Source organism: Alligator mississippiensis, chromosome 7 (assembly GCF_030867095.1).
Source record: "Alligator mississippiensis isolate rAllMis1 chromosome 7, rAllMis1, whole genome shotgun sequence".
Taxonomy (NCBI): domain Eukaryota; kingdom Metazoa; phylum Chordata; order Crocodylia; family Alligatoridae; genus Alligator; species Alligator mississippiensis.
In genome coordinates, this window is record NC_081830.1 from 11,981,977 (window position 1) to 12,000,171 (window position 18,195).

Consider the following 18,195-nt stretch of genomic DNA (forward strand, 5'->3'; position numbering starts at 1 on the left):
GCCACCAGGTGCTAGGGGCTGTACAAAATGGAGGTGAGACCCTGGGCTGAAGGATTTACTGTCTAAGAGGATGAGACATGCACAGGACAGTGACAAGCAATCTCAGCTCTTCAGCCACATAGGTTGCTACTGCCTATACTGCCCCCCCAAAACGGAGAAGCAAGCAAGGGCAGGGCATGGTGCGAGAGCCGGCTGCACCTCAGCCATGTGCCTGGAACCTGCCTGGGGTAGAAAGAGGTTGCAAGGGCATCGGCCTCCAGAAGATGCCACAAGTGCCTTCTGCATCAGGTGCTCGCTGTTCCCACAAGTGCCAAAGCCATACCTGGGCTCCGAAATCTCTGGGTCGCCACTTTTCTATCATCCTCCGGGACTTCTCTCCAGCAAGATACACATATTCGTACATGCATGCTCTCTCACTGTCCACCAGCAAGATACACACTCTATTCTTCACTTCTCAAGCAAGATGCACACACTTTTCCAGTAAGACATGTATGGACACACACTTTTCTAGCATGAGACGCACACACTCTTCTCCAGTAAGAGACACACACTCTTCTCCAGTAAAACACTGGACATATAGTGACTCTTGTCCAATAAGACACACACACTGCTGCTCTGTAGGGTGACCACTGTTTCAAAATGCAAAAGCAGAACACGAGGCCAGCAGCTGGGGGGGGGGGGGGGGGGGGATTGTATATAGAGCCCAGCCGCCCACCCCGAGCCTTCAGGGGGGAGTGTACCCACCCTCCTACTCTGACAGCACACTGCATTTTGTGCATGGATAATACAATAAATGCTCACAACAACACACAAACCCATTAAGAACAAATGACTACAACCAAGTTGCAATACATCCTCTTCTCTTTTGCTTAGGGTATTTTTAAACAAAATAAATATTAGCTTAGCACATGGATTAAAAAAGCTGTAATGACACCACTTATACTAACTACCATCTAGAGAACTAGAGGGGTCAAGTAGGAAAGAGCTTTTATTAAAAGGTGTGGCTTTACCATAAAACCATGCAAGCCCTATTGTAATCCCAGGTCAGCCAGACATTGTCCATGTCTCCCAATCCCTGCTTCTTCACCAACAAGGTAGAAACAATGCTCACTTACCTCTCAGTCATACTATAGAGAATAGTTAATATATTTTAGAGTCATTAAACACTGGAAGTGCTTATATTAACAACTAAGTTGAGCTTTGACAGCAACCAACCAAGATATTTAACTTAGCAACATATAAAGAAGCCCTGTGAAAATTTTAAACAAGGGTTCTCCATCTTTTTATAACTTAATTACACATTCAGCCTTTCAACAATGGATACTGCCCAGATATGCCTGAGAATCCTGTCCAGTCCTCTCCTTAGGGCATTCACTGTGCTGCAGCAGTGTCATATAAAGCAGTAGCTTCTGGTTCTGCAAACAGCTAAACAAAGCCAGTACATCTCAGTCTCAAAAACAAAGCATGGCACCACAAAAGTGCTAGTAACCCTCTTGTGACACACAAAAAGCCACCTTTATTATTGCAAAATGCTGCTCTGAAGAACTAACCAGAACCCAGATTTCGCCCATGTGAACAAAAAAGGTTAATGCAAGAAGTACTTACTGAATTGATCCTCCTTGCACCATGTTTCTCAAATAGCATTAATGAAATACAAGGTGGGTCTGCTTCCAGATTGGACACATCCCCCCAGGTCCCAGGGAAGATCAGGGATCTCTTTCAGAGGCCTTGAGTTTCTGGGATGGGCCTGACCCTATCAATCTCTGCGAGACTGAAGGCAAAGCAAAAGGTTGCCATTCCCCACCCGCACCCCTATACAGATATTCGTCCACCCACCCTGTTCCAATAGCAAAAAAAGACACACACAAGATCTGCATTTTATTCCGATTCAGAAGCAGGCGCAGGAAAATGCTTGGCCTGAGAAGTGCAAAGACTCAAACATGTATGGGACAGCTGATGTCTGGCTTTCGGCCATCACTGTAGAGAAACTGCTCAGCCCCAGTCTAGAGCAAGACAACTGAAGGCTTCAAACCGTTCCATACACAAGTGCTGTTTGCTCCCGAATCTGCTCCAAGCATCATAACAATGAATCAGGACAAGGGAAGAGCCGCTGATGTGTTTTTAATTACCTAGAGACAAAGGATGATGTATCTGGGCTTTTGCTCAGTAACATTTGAATCTGTGCCTAAAGCAATAAATTAACAAATAGCAGCAGCAACACACTCTTTGGCACAAACTGCTTAGAGTTCATCCAGTTTAACGATCATGTATTTAATTTGACCAAAACCTCTGGAACAGGACTCTCCATTTTATGAATAATATCCATTCTGTTATGATTGCTTTTGGCAGACAGTACTGGGTGACAGTCATTGGCTAGTTGCCACATAATTAATAAGGAAGACCAGTATTTCAAAGGGAATTAAACTCTTCCCTTATGAAAGACTAGAGACAGTAACAGACAACTGCAACATCAGACTTGGGTTCTCCAAATGTAGGTCTTACTGTGTAACCTGCAAACCTGTGTTCCACATCTTGGTGACTGTAAAGCTAAGATGAGTCATTTATTCAAAGGAAATGGGAGGAATCAAAAGACTTCCATTAACTAACAACTATGAAACTTAAGTATTATGCAGAGGATGGGCTAACTGAGAGTTAGGCTTGTGACGCTTCTGCAGTGATGTATCAAGTTTTGGCACAGTTATTGCTTTGCTCACCTGCCTACAAAATCATTGAAGTGAATAACGAGGCACTAGAGTGTGATCTCAAGTGTGTAGAAATTTATGACACATGCACGAAGCAGCATTTATCTTTAAATGGATTAACAGTGCCAGGAGACAAGAGCCTTTTTGCACGAGCCAAAAGAAATCCTAAAATGGCCTGGCAACCCTCCCACTCTTGAACCAGCTGCCTCTGAGAAGCTAAGCAGAGCCTGGTACGCAAGGTTTGCCAGGGAATCCAAGCGCCGAGGGACCTGGGGCTAGCGATACCACGAATGGCGCTCTTTCCTGAAAGTCAGCATTGAACCAATGCTCTATGAGGAAAGAGCAATTTCTAACAAGTCTGGCACTCCTTCACGTTGTATTTGGTCAGTTTAACACCTGCTTGCTTGCAAAAGGGAACTTTTTCCAACTTACCCAAGTTATTCAGACTTTGCTTTAGACTCCGGTGGCGATTTTGTCCTGTTGCCTGGCAACAGCAATTGGCCCTGCTCTCATCTGCTAGAGGAGTTCTTCCCAGATGTAGCAATATTTGAACTAACGAGTACATAACATAGATTGCATTCGCTGTTCTTCCACCTGATGAACAGCCATTGTGGTGGATATTCTTCCCCAAGACCCATTTGTCTTATGTACTTTTCTTTGCCAGCAGACATTCACTGACTCCCTAAAAAGCTAATTTAATAAACTGCTATACTCATGCCTTTGGTAACCCTTTCATAGACATTAGGGCTGGAAGGGACCTCGGAAGATCATGTCCAGCTCGCTGCCCAAAGGGCAGGAAGTCAGCTGGGGTCATAGGATCCCAGCAAGATAAGCATCCAATTTATTCTTGAAGGTGTTCAATGTAGGTGCTTGAACCACCTCCGGTGGCAGGCTGTTCCAGACCTTGGGGGCTCGGACAGTAAACAAATTCTTCCTTATGTCCAGCCTGAAATGGTCTTGGAGGAGTTTGTAACAGTTCGACCTCAGCATCCCTTGGGGCGCTCTGGTGAACAAACGTTCCCCCAGATCCTGGTGAACACCCCTGATAAACTTATAGGTGGCCACCAGATCACCCCCGAGCCTGCGCTTTTCCAGGTTAAAGAGTCCCATAGCTCTCAGCCTCTCATCATAAGGTCTATTTTCCTGACCTCTGATCATGTGCGTGGCTCTCCTCTGGACTCTCTCAAGCTTCTCCACATCCTTTTTGAATTGTGGAGCCCAAAACTGGACGCAGTACTCCAGCTGCGGCCTCACCAAGGCCGAGTACAACAGGAGAATGACGTCCTGGGATTTGCTTGAGAAGCATCTATGGATGCAAGCCAGCTTTTTTGTTGCTTTACTAGCCACAACATTGCATTGCAGGCTCATGTTCATTTTGTGGTCAATGATGACCCCCAAGTCCCTTTTGTCCGTAGCGCTAGACAGCGTGGCACTGCCGAGCCTATAAGCATGCTGCAGGTTTTTCCTCCCAAGGTGGAGAACCTTGCATTTTTCAGTGTTAAACACCATCAGGTTCTCGTCCGCCCACTTGCTGAGCCTGTCCAGGTCAGCCTGGATTGCTCTCCTGTCTTCAGGTGTGGATGCTTTGCCCCAAAGTTTGGTGTCATCGGCAAACTTGGCTAGTCCACTTCTGACTCCAATGTCCACATCATTAATGAAGATGTTGAACAGTATGGGTCCAAGGACAGAGCCTTGGGGGACCCCCCTGGTCACAGGACACCATGACGATTGACTTCCACCAATTACTACCCTCTGGGTCCGACCACGGAGCCAATTTCCCAGCCAGCAGATCGTAGTGTGGCCAAGGCTGCAGTTAGCCAGCTTTACTAAGAGGTGATCATGGGACACCAGATCGAAGGCTTTTTTGAAGTCACGATATAGGACATCAATCTCTTCTCCCTTGTCCAGGTGAGAAGTTACCTTGTGGGACTGTCTCCTCCGTTCTTAATTGCAGGGCCACAGGAAGAGTGTTGTTCTGCTTCCCCAACTGCCCTGCCACCAGGGAAGATGCAGAGGAGAACTGTATTCGAATCTCTACACTGGCCGACTGCGTCCAGTTAGGGTTGCCAACTCTGTTTGAACCAATTCTGCAACGCCAACATGCCCGTGTGCTTGCATATATCAGTTATGAATTATGATGTGGAGATTGTCAGGGAGACAAATGCACATCTCTATTACATTTTTTAAAAAACCCACTGTACTGTTGAATCTGATTTATACAGTATTTATTATTTATTTTAATGGATCCCTTATTGTTTATCTCCCGAGCAACTCTCAGCAGTGTACTGGAGATTTAGATCTAATTTCTGGAGACACCAAGGCAATCCTGGAAGGTTGGCAACCTTAACTCCAAAGGAGGTTTGAATGCCCTGGATTTCCCTGGGCAGAGATGAGGGAGGAAGGTGAGGGAGATGAAAAAAGAGCCAGAAGAGGAATTAAAATGTAAGATGTTTCAAGTAAGCAAGAAACCAAGCTGAGAGCCAACCACTTCCAACCAAGCAAAACTGCCTGCAGCTGGGCAGGAAGGCAACAAAGGTTTGGAAGTACCCTCTGATTCCCAAGGCCAGGAGAAAGTAAATCAGTTCATAGGTGGACTGGGAGAGACCACATACGAGTTGCGTGCCAGCATTTCAATAGGACATGCAGTTAAATTTGTGTTGCACTGGAAGTACATTCCTTTGCCTGCATTCACCTGGTGCACTGGGCTTCACTGAAGTAGTAAATTTAAGCCATTACTCAGCTTTCCCAAATTGCTGAGACTATTATAAACAACGGGGCGAAAAATAATTTAAGTTATTAAAAAATATGGTTTGATGATCATGGCCCTTAGAGTAAACAAGCTGGGAAAAAAAAGGACAAAAGACAATTAGATTACACACTAAGGATAAGAGGGGACCAGTGGTTCACTGCAGCACAAATAGATTAGGTAATAAGTCAAACAATTGGACCAGGGTAACAAAAATAGTAGGAGCAGGGCAGCCTGAAGACATGCATAAAATCAACAGTAATGAAAATATAAAGTGGAAGAAGAGCCTACAGAGAAAATTAAAATAGAAGTTCATGAGTAGGGTAAAAGTTAAACAGTGCAGGATAAAGCATGTAACTCGGCAGCTGTGTCAGAGGTGAAAGCACTGACTTACAGGCAGAGCCTAATAGTTTCCCATGTAAGCCACACTTTCTTTTAGCAGCAAAGCAAACTAATGAGAGATTGAGGCAGCAAAAATCAATGCTTCATTCCTCAGGTCTTATTCTAGGTTATGGAGGAGATGAGCAACAAGCACCTTTTAGAGACAGTAACTTAAAAAAGAAATGAGGGGTTTGGGGGGGTTTTTTTGTTTGTTTGTTTGGTTTTTTGTTTTGTTTTGCTTTGTTTTCAAACAGTCATGTCATCTCTATGATGCTCTCCGGATTCCCAGCATCTAATCAATGGGGGCGGCATGGCACACAAAACGTTGCTCCCCTGTGCCACTGCTCCCAAGCACACGATTAATGCAGTTAAACTATCCAAGCCGTGCGTGTTACCAGCAGCTGTCCATTTACTCTGAATCCAGAATCTGGCTATTTGAAGGACTCCCTTAGGTACTGCTATCCACAAAGATTTTCTCTATAAAATTACCTTTCTTACATGTGTTTAGAGGCTTCATTTCTCAGGATATGGGCAAATGAACCCACTATACAGAGTTAAGGGAAGGACAAAGACAGCTTATCCTGGGGCAGTTCAGCTTTCACTTACTGCAGCATAGCAGAAGACATATGAAGTCATCACAGAAGAGCTGATGCATGGCAACTCCCTACCACCCTTTTTACCTTACAGTCCATCTGCCTGTATGCTTTGGTTGTAGTCATGTTGCAATTGTGCTGGTTCAGGGAACATGCAGGAAATTGGATTTGTTTTTTTGATACCTTTTTCCTGAAATAAACTAGATAGTTGAGAGAGATGGTTGATGAGATTTTGGGCACATAGTTAATGGTCTTAAGCAGAAACAGATACAGCCTAAGCTAAATATAAAAGTTAGACCAATTACCTTTAAGTTCACTATGTAAGTGAAACTGGCTACTTTGCAGAAGGATGTGCCACTGTCCAGATCTATTTGGGGATGGGAGAGATACTACAAAAACTCCGGACTACAGGTAAATTATTTATCTCATGTAAGCAGCTTCTTGAGGCACCTGCTAAAATTGTAGCATTTAAAAAGCACTTAGCAGTTTAAAAAAAGGACTGACAAATAATAGCGTTTTAAAAAACAGCAAGAGGGCCAATTTGATTTCTCTGCTGTAACTGCAGTGATGGTTATTGAATTGCAAAGGCATGAATTAGACACAACTTCACTGAAAGAGTAACCCTATATTTTTAAGTAAATTTTGTGCTGTTTAAAAAGGTCCTGCAAGCTGAAGTCATGTCTCCCCAAAGCAGCTACAAGCCGAGACAATTTTCCCCTCAGTGCCCTTTTACCTTTGTTCATCACTTGCATTTCCAGACTAGAGTAATTTTTATCTGTAGCTGCACTCGGCTTTGTAAGTAGGGTACAGATGGCAGTACAACCTTCATGGCCCACTCAGAGATTGGCTTCTCTGATATGCTCCTGGAGATTGGCGTGTACCAATAAAAGCTACAAATAATTTGTTAAATTGTGCTGCAGCAAGATAAAACCAGAACAGGAGTGGGAGCCCCCTAGGTTTTAAGCTGTTTTCACTGCAGCTTAGTTCTTGCTTCCTGGGTGATGAAGACATAGTTCATCAACCAGAAAGAAACAGTCATTCTGCTAACGCAAGAACTCAGACTTGTCAGCTATAGCCCTTGGGTCCTCACTATCTTTTACATCAATGCCAGTCAAAGTCCCCCTCAGCAAGGGACCTTTCTTCTATGTCATATTTCATGCAAATCTGTTCTACCTCAAGAGCAGTGCTGACCATTTCTGTAATGATTTCACTTGCAGTTAATTGTCTGCAGACCAATTTCTGCCACTTAGTGACTTAGCAGTGACTTGTGTTATCTAAAGATGAGAAGTTCTGGCCGATTGATTCAAGAAGCTCATTTTTTGCCTTAAGCAAAACTTGCACAAAACTGGAATACAACAGACTAAGAACTAAATCTATTGCACACATGAATTTTGGTGGATGAGGTTTATTTCCATATCCAGAAGTTCTGGAAACAATGATAATGTTGCTAATCCTTTCTTCATTTATCATGGCACTGCCTGGAAACAATTTATCTCAGGCTCCGCACTTCTTGCTAACTGGACAATGGAAACACAAACAAGACTGTTTAAAATTTTGTTCTCCAAAAAAATCGCAACTGTTTGAATCCAGGCTGCATTGTATGATAGCCAGGAGAGGAGATAGATTTTTTTTCAGTGTTTGATGAATACCGTTAACAATAAGGTGTTCCCATATTACAAATTTTCTGAACTGCAGTTTTTTGCACCACAACTTACTCTAAACCTCCTCTATCCTTACTCCATTTACGTTGGTGGCAAAGAGCAATACAGCAAGTTTAAGCATCCCATCTCCACCCTTAAAAGTTTGCGTGGCTCAGCCTACTCTGAACCTCTGGCAGTTCACTTCCCTCAATCTCCCTGCATCTTTTCTACTCATCTTACTGCCTCAATCCATCACGTTGTCTACTTTATATCTGCCTCCCTAGCACGCATCTCCATCTAGGAGAAGCCCCACATTTTTAAGCTGTCCCAATGAACATGCTGAAAAACAGATTGAAAAAAAAAAAATGGTTTCTACAACAGTGCTCTCATTTTCTTGCTCAATAGTCTCATCAGTTGATTTAGATAGAAAACTCCCTCTGCATCAAACTGCATTTTTCATTTTTTCCCCCCCTAGTGTTGGGCTCACTGTTTGCACTTTATAGTTTGCTGGTTAGTTCACACAAGTGCCACTGTCCTCTACTGGATGGAATAATAACTTACTAATGTTTCATAGCCTCTAGACTGCCAAGAGCTAAAGATTTTCCTTTAACACATATGTAGTCACATAGGAAAACTAGTTGCCTTTGTGCTATAAGTTGCTGTAACTTTTCAGGCAGGCTCTGCCCATGCTCTTGGAACTCTTCTATTTCTGCTGCCATCATGAAAGTCCAAAAGACAGAAGCACACAGTATGGAAGCATCTATACAGTGAAAGATTTAATTAAACTATTAGTACATCTCCTATGGGACAGGAACAGATGCCTACTCCTTCAATCAGTGGCTCAAAACTGGGGTGGGATGGAAGAGAAGCTGGAGAAAAGGAACATTGGCACCAAACAAAGTAATGATTTTCAAATCCCGAGGTATTACTTCTGAAAACACTGCCTTCAGAAGAGAATCCAGGCAGGCAATAAAAGGTAATCCCTCTAAATACTGCGTAGGGACAGTGGTTTTTCCCCAAGTGCCCTCCCATGATTTGTTTGAAGATGTTCATTGTAATTGCTAACATTTATGCAGCACCTTTCACCAGAAGTATTCGGTGTGCTTTATGATCTTAATACTTTGCTCTTAGACACTGCTCTTAAGCTGCAGATGTCATAGCACTTCATAGAGCAATGCAAATATTTTTCCCATTTTACAGCTTGGGTAATGGGCAGAAAGATTAAATAATTTATCTAAAACAATACAGCAGATCAGTGCCAGAGCTAGGAGCAAAAACCAAATGCTTATAATCCCCAGTTCCCTGGACCTAGATTCTTGCCATAAGAGAGGTAACACATTCATTTTGCAAGTGGGTAAACTGAGGAACACTACCTTACTCAAGGCTGCAGTGAGGCATTAGCTGATCCAGGAGCAGAACCAGAAAATTTAGCTCCTAATCTCTTCTTGTTACAAGCATCCTTCTATTCTGTAATCAAAACAGGAGAATTGAAAACCAATGTTGGATGCAGCTCCTTTCCCTGATAGTTTCATTTATAGTGCATAAAATCTTCTCACCCTGAAACATGGTTTTCCCCATATGAGAATGACCTCAATTTACTATTCTTGCCTATCCAAAAAGTCATTTTTCAAATGTTCATTCTCATCTATTGCGAAATTCCACTCAATTTTCTTCCTTCATAAAAACAGTTTTGCCCTAGAGTTGCTCCTCACCTTTCAGACTGTCAAGTCAAATGTTAATCCCTCGCTCATGCTGCTTCCCATCAGCCATTATTAGAGGTTCTTCTGCAGCTGATGTTCCTTTTTACTGACTTTGGAGTGTTCATGTGAGCGTGCTGCTAATGAAACAAACTCCCCAATTAGGAATAATATAGTGAAAAAGGACGAGCCTTCACACTGATGGACACTTTCATGTGAATTCATCTAGTTGATGAATGCACCAGTTAGTAGGTAGACAAGGTTCCTTGGGTGAATCTGATATCTTTTATTAGACCAACCCAAATGGTTGGAGAATATTTATTAAGCAAGCTTTCAGGTTCAAAAACCCTTCGTCAGGCTAAGGAAGTTTCAGCAGTCGGTGTGCGCTCTTCCTGGATGGAATGAAAAGTAAAGAAGCCAGCGGCTGGGCTGGGGAGTCAGTTGTCAGGCAGGTTATAATGTGTTATAAATCCAATATTTAGTCCATGATTTTTAGTATCCAGGAGGTTGATGAAATGGAGTTCATAGGCTTGTCTCTGGGAAGTGTCGTGCAAGTTTCCTTTGAGGATCAGTTAGTAGATGGCTATTCACCAGTTATGTTTTTCAAGAGATATAACAACTGATGGGCATAGATGTGTACTCATATATTATGGGCAAAGAGGAAGTTGAGGCTGGATAGTAGGAAAAACTTCTCACTAGTGGTGAAGTACTGGAACAGGTTACCCAGAGAGGTGGTGAAATCGCTATCCTTGTGGGGGTTTAAGATCCAGCTATATAAAACCTTGGCTGGGGTGATCTAGTTGGGGCTGGTCCTGCTTGAGCAAAGGGTTGGACTAGATGACCTCCTGAGGTCCCTTCCAACCCTCGTTTTCTATGCTACGTGCCTCAGGGCTAAAAAAACCATCCAAATGGAGGAAGAATGTGCTGCAAGGATCTCAGTACTTTGAAATCTTATGACAACAACAGGAGACAGAAAAATGGGAGCAGCAGAAACAGCATGTTCGAGCCTGCCCCATGAAAATACATGCCCAAGCTGCAACAGTGCCTGTCGATCCCGGGTAGGCTTTGTCATCAGCCATCTTCAGACCCACAGATAAGACCATCATAAAAAAAGTCACCCTCAACTGCAAGGGATTGCTGCTGAAAAATCATCCATTCATGTTACCTAACACTTCCTATTTCAAGTCTCTGTTTTTCCATGTTCCAAACTAATCATTTGGGCTAAAACTATTTATGCAGGTTGGCTGCTTGTGTTTAAAAAAAAAAAAAAAAAAATTCCAACCAAAAATAACTCAGCCATTTCTGAGAACAAATCTAGAGAATAAATGTTAAAACTCCTGTTGGCCTTCCATGAGAAGCTGTACTATGTTGTGGAGCAGACAGGGTTTGACTTTTTGTATAAGAGCCTCTTGTTAGGAGGGTGTCCTTGTTCTCCTTGTGAAAAAACTCACCCATTTTATTCAAGTGATAAGCTGGGGGGGAGGGGGAGGGGCAGAAATCAGTTTGCAAATGCTCAGTGAATACTTACTACATTTTGGGACAAGGGCGGGCAATGATTTCAAGCAGAGGACCGCTTACTGAGTTTTGGCAAGCCATTGAAGGCCACATGATAGGCAGCCAGGGGCAGATAAGTATTACTTTTCTAAATTTGAGGGGCCCCACAGGCCAGATAGAATGGCCTGGTGGGCCGCATCCACCTCGCAGGCTGCATTTTGCCCACCCCGTTTTAGCATCTAACAGTCTTCAGAAAATTTCCATGGGCATTGAGCGTGCTCCAGATTAGAACTGCAGCAGAGAAACTGGAGTTTCCTTGCAACAGAAGCTGTAACCTACACGTAGGATCATAGGAAAGTAGGGCTGGAAGGAACCGCACAAGGGCATCTAGTCCATCCCCCTGCTCAAGGCAGGCTCATCCCCAACTAAACCATCCCAGGCAAGTGTCTAACCTGCTTCTGAATGTGCCCAAACATGGAGAGTCCACAACTTCTCTAGGCAGCCTGTTCCAATGCCTGACCACTCTTAAGCGAAGAAAATTGCTTCTGATCTCCAGCCCAAATTTCCCCTGCTGCAGCTTGAGGCCATTGCTCCTAGTCCTATCCCCTACAGCCACAGAAAAAAAGCCTATCTCTATCCTCTCTACTGTCACCCTTCAGGTATTTGAAGTGTGTTATCAAATCTCTCCCCTTTGCCTTCTCTTCTCCAGACAAAATAATGCTAGTTCTTTCAGCCGTTTCTTATAAGTCTTACATCCAAGGCCCGGATCAATTTTGCTGCCCTGCACTGGACTCTTTCTAAACTGTCCACATGTTTCTTGAAGTGAGGGGTCCAGAACTGGACACAGCACTCCAGTTGAGGCCTCTCCAGTGCTCGATCGTGTGGAAGAGTCACTTCCCTTGATTTCCAAATGACACTCCTGTTAATACAACCCACAATGCTGTTGGCTTTTTTTTTTTTTTGCCGCAACAAGAGCACACTGCTGGCTCATATTCATCTTATGGTCCACTGTACCCCTGAGGTCTTTCTCTGCAGTACTGCAACCAAGCCAGTCATTCCCCAGGCTGGATTTGTGTATGCAGTTATTCTGTCCCAAGTGCAGGACTTTGCTCTTGTCCTTGTTGTAGCTTGTCTGGTTGATTGTGAACTATTTCTCCAGTCTATAGCCAGGTCATTCTAGACCCTAGCCCTGCAGAGTGTCTGCAACTGCAACTCCACCCACATAAGCAGTTTTACATCTATGCACGGATGCATGCGGGATTTTATTTATTTTTTTAAAGCAAAATGCATATAATTTATATAAATGTGCACATGCACACAGACAGGAATGCACACACACCAGGAAAGCAATTCATTTTTAGTGCAAGCCACACATTGTCATTTGTGATTTAAATGAAATGCTCTTTATCAATATTCATCGCTGAGTGTTCAAGCCTGCAAACTGAAAAAACCCAGATGTAAGCATTGCAGCACGGAGCCCCACACGTAGGAAATAACTCTGCCACTATCACTTTTATATTAAAGAACAAAGTGATCATCATTCTCTGAGGTTCCCAGCTGGTTGTTGGACAACAATGAGAAATGGGAACACAATCAGCATCTCCAGGGGAAAAACCCCAACTGGGCTTCATGTGTTTAGGCACCTTGTTTTAAGTAGAGACACTTGAATGATTTCAGCCTAGTGAAAAGTGCCACAGTTTTGCATGCATCCAAAGCAAATAAATACTGCTTCTTTCTCATTGAAATATCTTATTCTTCTGCTTATTTAGATTTGTTCCATCTTTTATCCCTAACAATTTCGTTTGCATTTTTCTGTTTTCTTCTTTGTCGTTTTAAAACCATGCTCTTTGCTTTGTGTAACTGTCTCATTTTACCCAGTACTGATTGTGAGTTTTTACACGTTGCTTCATTTCTCCTCCTCATTTTGAGCCCTGTTTTTTCCCTCTTTTGAGGTTACTGGTATTGGCATTGCAGTAAGGCACTGAGCTAACACCCCTGCTCTTGTGCAAAATGTCGTGGCATTTTTATTGACTACAGAGGATCAGAACCTCATTTATGTCATATGAAAGTCAGACTCCTTGGAGCAAAACACCCAGCTAATGAAAGTCAGGGGCATTTGTGCAAGTGTATCATGTACTGAGTCATAAAAATATCTCCTTTGCATTTTCCCTGAGACACCATGGATGTCAGTGTGAGTAAATAGAAGTATATATATTCAGTTGCAGAAAAAAGCACTTGACAAAGATAAATGGATCCAAACTGATTTTATAGCCATCTCTAGGGATTTAGTCATCTCTCTTATGGACAAATAACTTCAAAAAGAGAACCTGAGGAAATGATGTGCTATCTGAATGCACCTGTGTGCGTCACTGAATTATGATGTCCTTGTCAGTGTGATTAAGACCAGATGCAGCTGCACAGTACTCCACACATATTGGCGTTACATCTTATGAGCGTCATAGAGATTCACAGATTTTGCACTGGTCATGGCTATTCACACCCTGGACAAGTAGCCATGGGTAAATATTCGAGCCCTAGCATGCTAATATTTGATATATCTGACAGAATGAGGTATGATTGTACAGTTTAAAAATCCAATACTACGTAAAGCAGCCAGAGCTCTCAGATAGCAGGGCTACCTCCTGGAAAAGCTGGCAAAAGGCAACCCAAGCTACCAGAAGAGCACCATTACAGTTCCCTTCCCTGCTCTCTGCAAGTGAACTCATAGCATCTGAGGATTAAGCAGGCTGCAGCCGCTGAAAGCTCCTGCCTCCCTGAATAAGTCAGACTGCCCAGTTCCCTTCTCCTTCAGGCACGTTCCTCCTCCCACAACTGTTATGCAGGAGAGGAAGTCTTTCATGCCACACTAATTCAGATTCCTACATCTCTTAGCAGAGCAGAGACGGCAGCTCCCACATCTAATTGATTTTGCATACCCTTTTCTCTGAGCCATGACTGAACCTATTTCCTGGCCAAATGTTATTAGACTAGAAAAGGCAATGTCTTTCAGGGAGTACACAAGAACCTCTGGTCATCTGTGGTTATGAACGACCCACAGGTTGCTTTTTGCAGTAATCTGTGTGTTAAGTATAGTCTCAGTTAAACTTCAAATTAATTATAATACCGCTAAGTATATTTCCCTTTGCTATTTCAGTCTAGTAGGACACTGTCTTTTTGGCTTCGGCACCCATTTTCCACATGAGAGACAAAGTCTGCATCTGTCGATTGCTTTGGAAGCTTGTACACTGAAAGGCACTATACATATGTCTAATAAGACTCAGCACTCACATAGCACTCTCCATCTTTCATTTACTCTTACAACACCCTTGTGACGAGGTGAGAGGCAAAAGCTGATTCTTGGTTAGAGCTAGTAGCTGTGCTTTCAACACACCCTCTGCTGCCACCACCCCATACATATAGTGCAATAAGGAACCCCACTTTGCTGAAGAGCTCAGGAACAGTCCAAATTGGGCAGAGGACCCCAGATCTTTTCCCAAGGGGTAGGCTTTGTTTCTGACTTGTTACAAGAATCAACAAGTGGCTGCAGATATGGGGCTGCAATGCAAACTTTCTGTCCAGACTCAGCTTTTTAGTCCCTTTAAGTGCTGCATTTAAGCCCTACCTTTCTTGGCAAGTGTTGGCCAACAGCAAGGAGGCCTGAAGTTTTGCTCACTTTATAATCCAATATTAAGATAACTCTTTCTCCCTCTGGCACCCCCACCAACCCCACCTCCATTCCCTTCTGGCTGGGTCTAGACTTGAGAGAAGCATAGAAATAATGAAGCTCAGCTTATCAACCAGTAACACTTCTTCTCACAATTCCCACTCCCTGAGCTGGGATTTGCCTACGTGATCTTATAAGGTCCCTGTAACAGGTTGCCCTCCCAAGCAGCATTTTTCTCTTTTTTTGCCTATGAGGGGCACCCCTGAAGTCCCTTAATGTTTCACTTTTTCCTCATTTGTCTCGTACCTTCCCACCTTCACTCTCCTGCCACGTCTTGGTGTAAATATTATTTAGATGTTCTTACAAGCAGGAGACTGCCTATTGTAATTCTATGTTGGGATTCTCAGCCACCACGGGCCTTGTTCCCCATTTTTCTCTAGCTAGGTCTACCAGTTTAAACACACCAGATAGGGTTCAACTCTGAGGCTCTAGCTCCTTAATCTTGGGGCTTGTGGCCCTCCTTTTACTTCCAACATGGAGCCCAGGCTCTCTGGCCCAGAGGCCCATCCACTGTGCATACAGCCACTGGGCCGTAAGTTCAAGGCTGGGCAGGGGCCCCAAACTCTCATGTTCCAGGGCACCCTTTCTTTTAACTCAGGCTGCTAGCCAAGGTTCACCCACTGGGGCCCAGCTTAAAAGTCCTGCCCGCAGCTCTGAGCAGCTCACCCTATACACCTGCACACACTGGTGCACTAGGCCCCTTTGGCCTTTTCTGACTGCACCCAAGGCACTAATGAGGCTCCTCCTCCCCTACAGCCTTGTCCACAAACCACCAGTATCAATCAACAAATATATATAAACAGTAAATCCATGGGTTATAACCACAAAAAAAAAAAAAACAGAAATTAAAGAAGGAAGCATGCCAGCCTACATTTCTTCATGGCTTGATGCTTCTGCTTCCCCGCTGTCTGTGACGCTCCTCTCTGTGGCACTGCCGCCACTTCTCTGAGTCATCAGGAGTTCCCTTCTCACAGCAGCTGGACTGGGAGCTAAGCCTCTCTATGGAGCTCTCATGCACAACCTCCTTCCCCTTTGACCACTGCCTCTAGCTGCTGCCAAGCCCTGGGTTTTTATAGTTCTGGCCTGCCCCCTTCCAGTCACCTGACTAGCTGGTCAGGCTCAGCTTTTAACCCCTACCCTGCTAGCAGGCTGTGCCCAGAAAGTTCTGGTGTTAAAGGGATTGGCTGGCTTTCTGGTAACAGGGTTAGGGTTCCCTGTTACAGTCCCTTCCAGCCCCTAACATTCATGAATCTATGAATCAGGGAAGCTCTGCGTTTACACAGTGGCCTCAGCCTCCATTTCCTATTAGACCCTGAGTTAGACCAATCTAAATGCAGTGAGATAAGAACATTAGAGCCACTTTAATGATCCAGACACACAAGAATCCAATAAAAGGAAGTGGGGGGAAAAATTCCCTCTGGTAAAATGTACCCAACATCTTATGGAAGAACAAAATACCACATGCTCATGCTGGCAGGCTGAAATGCCGGCTTGACAATTAGACGCTCAAGGCATCATGTTGCCTTTGTTTGCGGTGGGTCTCTGAGGTCCCTCCAGCCGATTGGCTGGCTGAGTGAAAACAGAAGTGGAGTCATTTAATCACATACCTCTGGGCTGCAGAACTGTTCTCCAGAGCCAGCCTGCTTTATGATCTCTCACAGCTCCTGTGCAGGGAGAAAGGGAAGGAGGCCAAGGAAATGCCCACTCAGGCCACCGATCCATCCAGACTTGTATCCTGCCTCTGCCAAGACTCAGGATCCACCATTTCCTATGGTGTGCCTGACCGATTAGGCCATCTTACACCTTACACTCTTCCTCATCTTAGCAGGAGATTAAGTTACACTCTTACATATGATTTTACTCTCTTTATCCTGATTTTTAACAACCCTTAGATGATGGGAGTGAGGTTTAGAGACTGGAAGTCTCAAGGCCAGAACAGACCTAGTCTGACCTCCTGTCTAACACAGGGCAGCAGAGTCCACCAGGATTTTGTGCAACACGCCTAGAAGTTCTGCTTTTGCTAAAACAGCTCATTAAAAAATAGTCCTGATTTACAGAAATCTATTTATGATGAATCTTCCACATCCCTCCTGAAGCTATTTCAGTGGTTAACGATCTTCCCTGCTGAAAACAGGCTTCTTGTTTCTTAGCAGATTATGTGAAGTTTCATGTTTTAGACACTGATCAGGTTCTTTCTTTTGTTTTTTCTTCTAAATTAAACAGCCTAGTGATTGGAGTAGGAGACTCTGGCTATATCTAGGACCCCACCCAGTGCCTTTCAGAGAGACCTCAGGGCTTTTGACACAAATGATAACAACACAGGTCCTCTGAGCAATAAATCAACAATAAAAAACAATAACAGAAGTTTTAATTCAGGAACACTGAATTAACATTCATGCTATGCTTCTCTGCTCACTCCTTCTTACTCTCTGATCTCACAGCAAAATATTGCTAATTAAACTGCAACTGATTTTTAGGGTAAGGTCTTCATACTTCTCTGAAAGGTAACAATCACATTCTTGGTGTTTTGTAATGAAGCCTTGGGCTCTGACAACCAAAGTTCACATCTCTAAAGAGGTATAAACATTCTGCTACCTTACAGAAGGACTAGACTTTTCCCTAAAGTTTGTAAAATGCTTCAGACCCTGAAAAAGGCATTCAAAATATGCAAAATACTACCATTTATTAACAAGGCAAAGATTTTGGTGTGTGATACCTATTGGACCAACTGTGTGGTTGTGATGAAGTTAGGCAACATTTTGAATACACAAAAATCCTGGCATCTCATGCAATTCCAGGACTGTCATGGCTTGGCGACAACATTACTTCAACACTAACAATACTATTTTTTGCTCATTTTGATGTACTCTAAAAAACAACTATCAAAATGGCATTATGGGTTTTAACTGTGTTTGACTGAAGAGCAGCATGCTTGATTTTTAGACAAATAATCTTTATACTTAACTGTTGTCATGGTGTACCCAAGCTGAGATCCGAAAGCCAAACTGGCATATTTCCCACATTGCATCCATCTCAGAACTAATAAAGATTGTCTAGTCACAACCCTGTAATTATTACGTGCGTTCACACCTTCTGTGTGGTGATGAGCCATAAACCAGAAAGGAATTCCACTTATACTCCCATAGCTGCATGGGCCCCACTAGGCTATCAGAAGTAAACACTTATTACTGTTGTGGGACTGGTAGTGTGTAGGAAGC

The 18,195-nt window shown here is 43.6% G+C and overlaps 1 protein-coding gene across 2 annotated transcripts in view; it reads right to left on the reverse strand.

Annotated features, from left to right (window-relative positions):
- The window catches only part of LOC102562685 (tetraspanin-15), a 282,668-nt gene extending 266,702 nt beyond the window's left edge, over window positions 1–15,966 (reverse strand). Inside the window, exon 1 of one of the 2 annotated variants that reach the window (XM_059730567.1) lies at window positions 15,849–15,966. The gene's annotated coding sequence lies outside the window, so the exon portion shown is untranslated. The remainder of the gene's footprint in view (window positions 1–15,848) is intronic. The other variant, XM_059730568.1, reaches the window with a different exon arrangement.
- Between the last annotated feature and the right edge of the window lie 2,229 nt (window positions 15,967–18,195).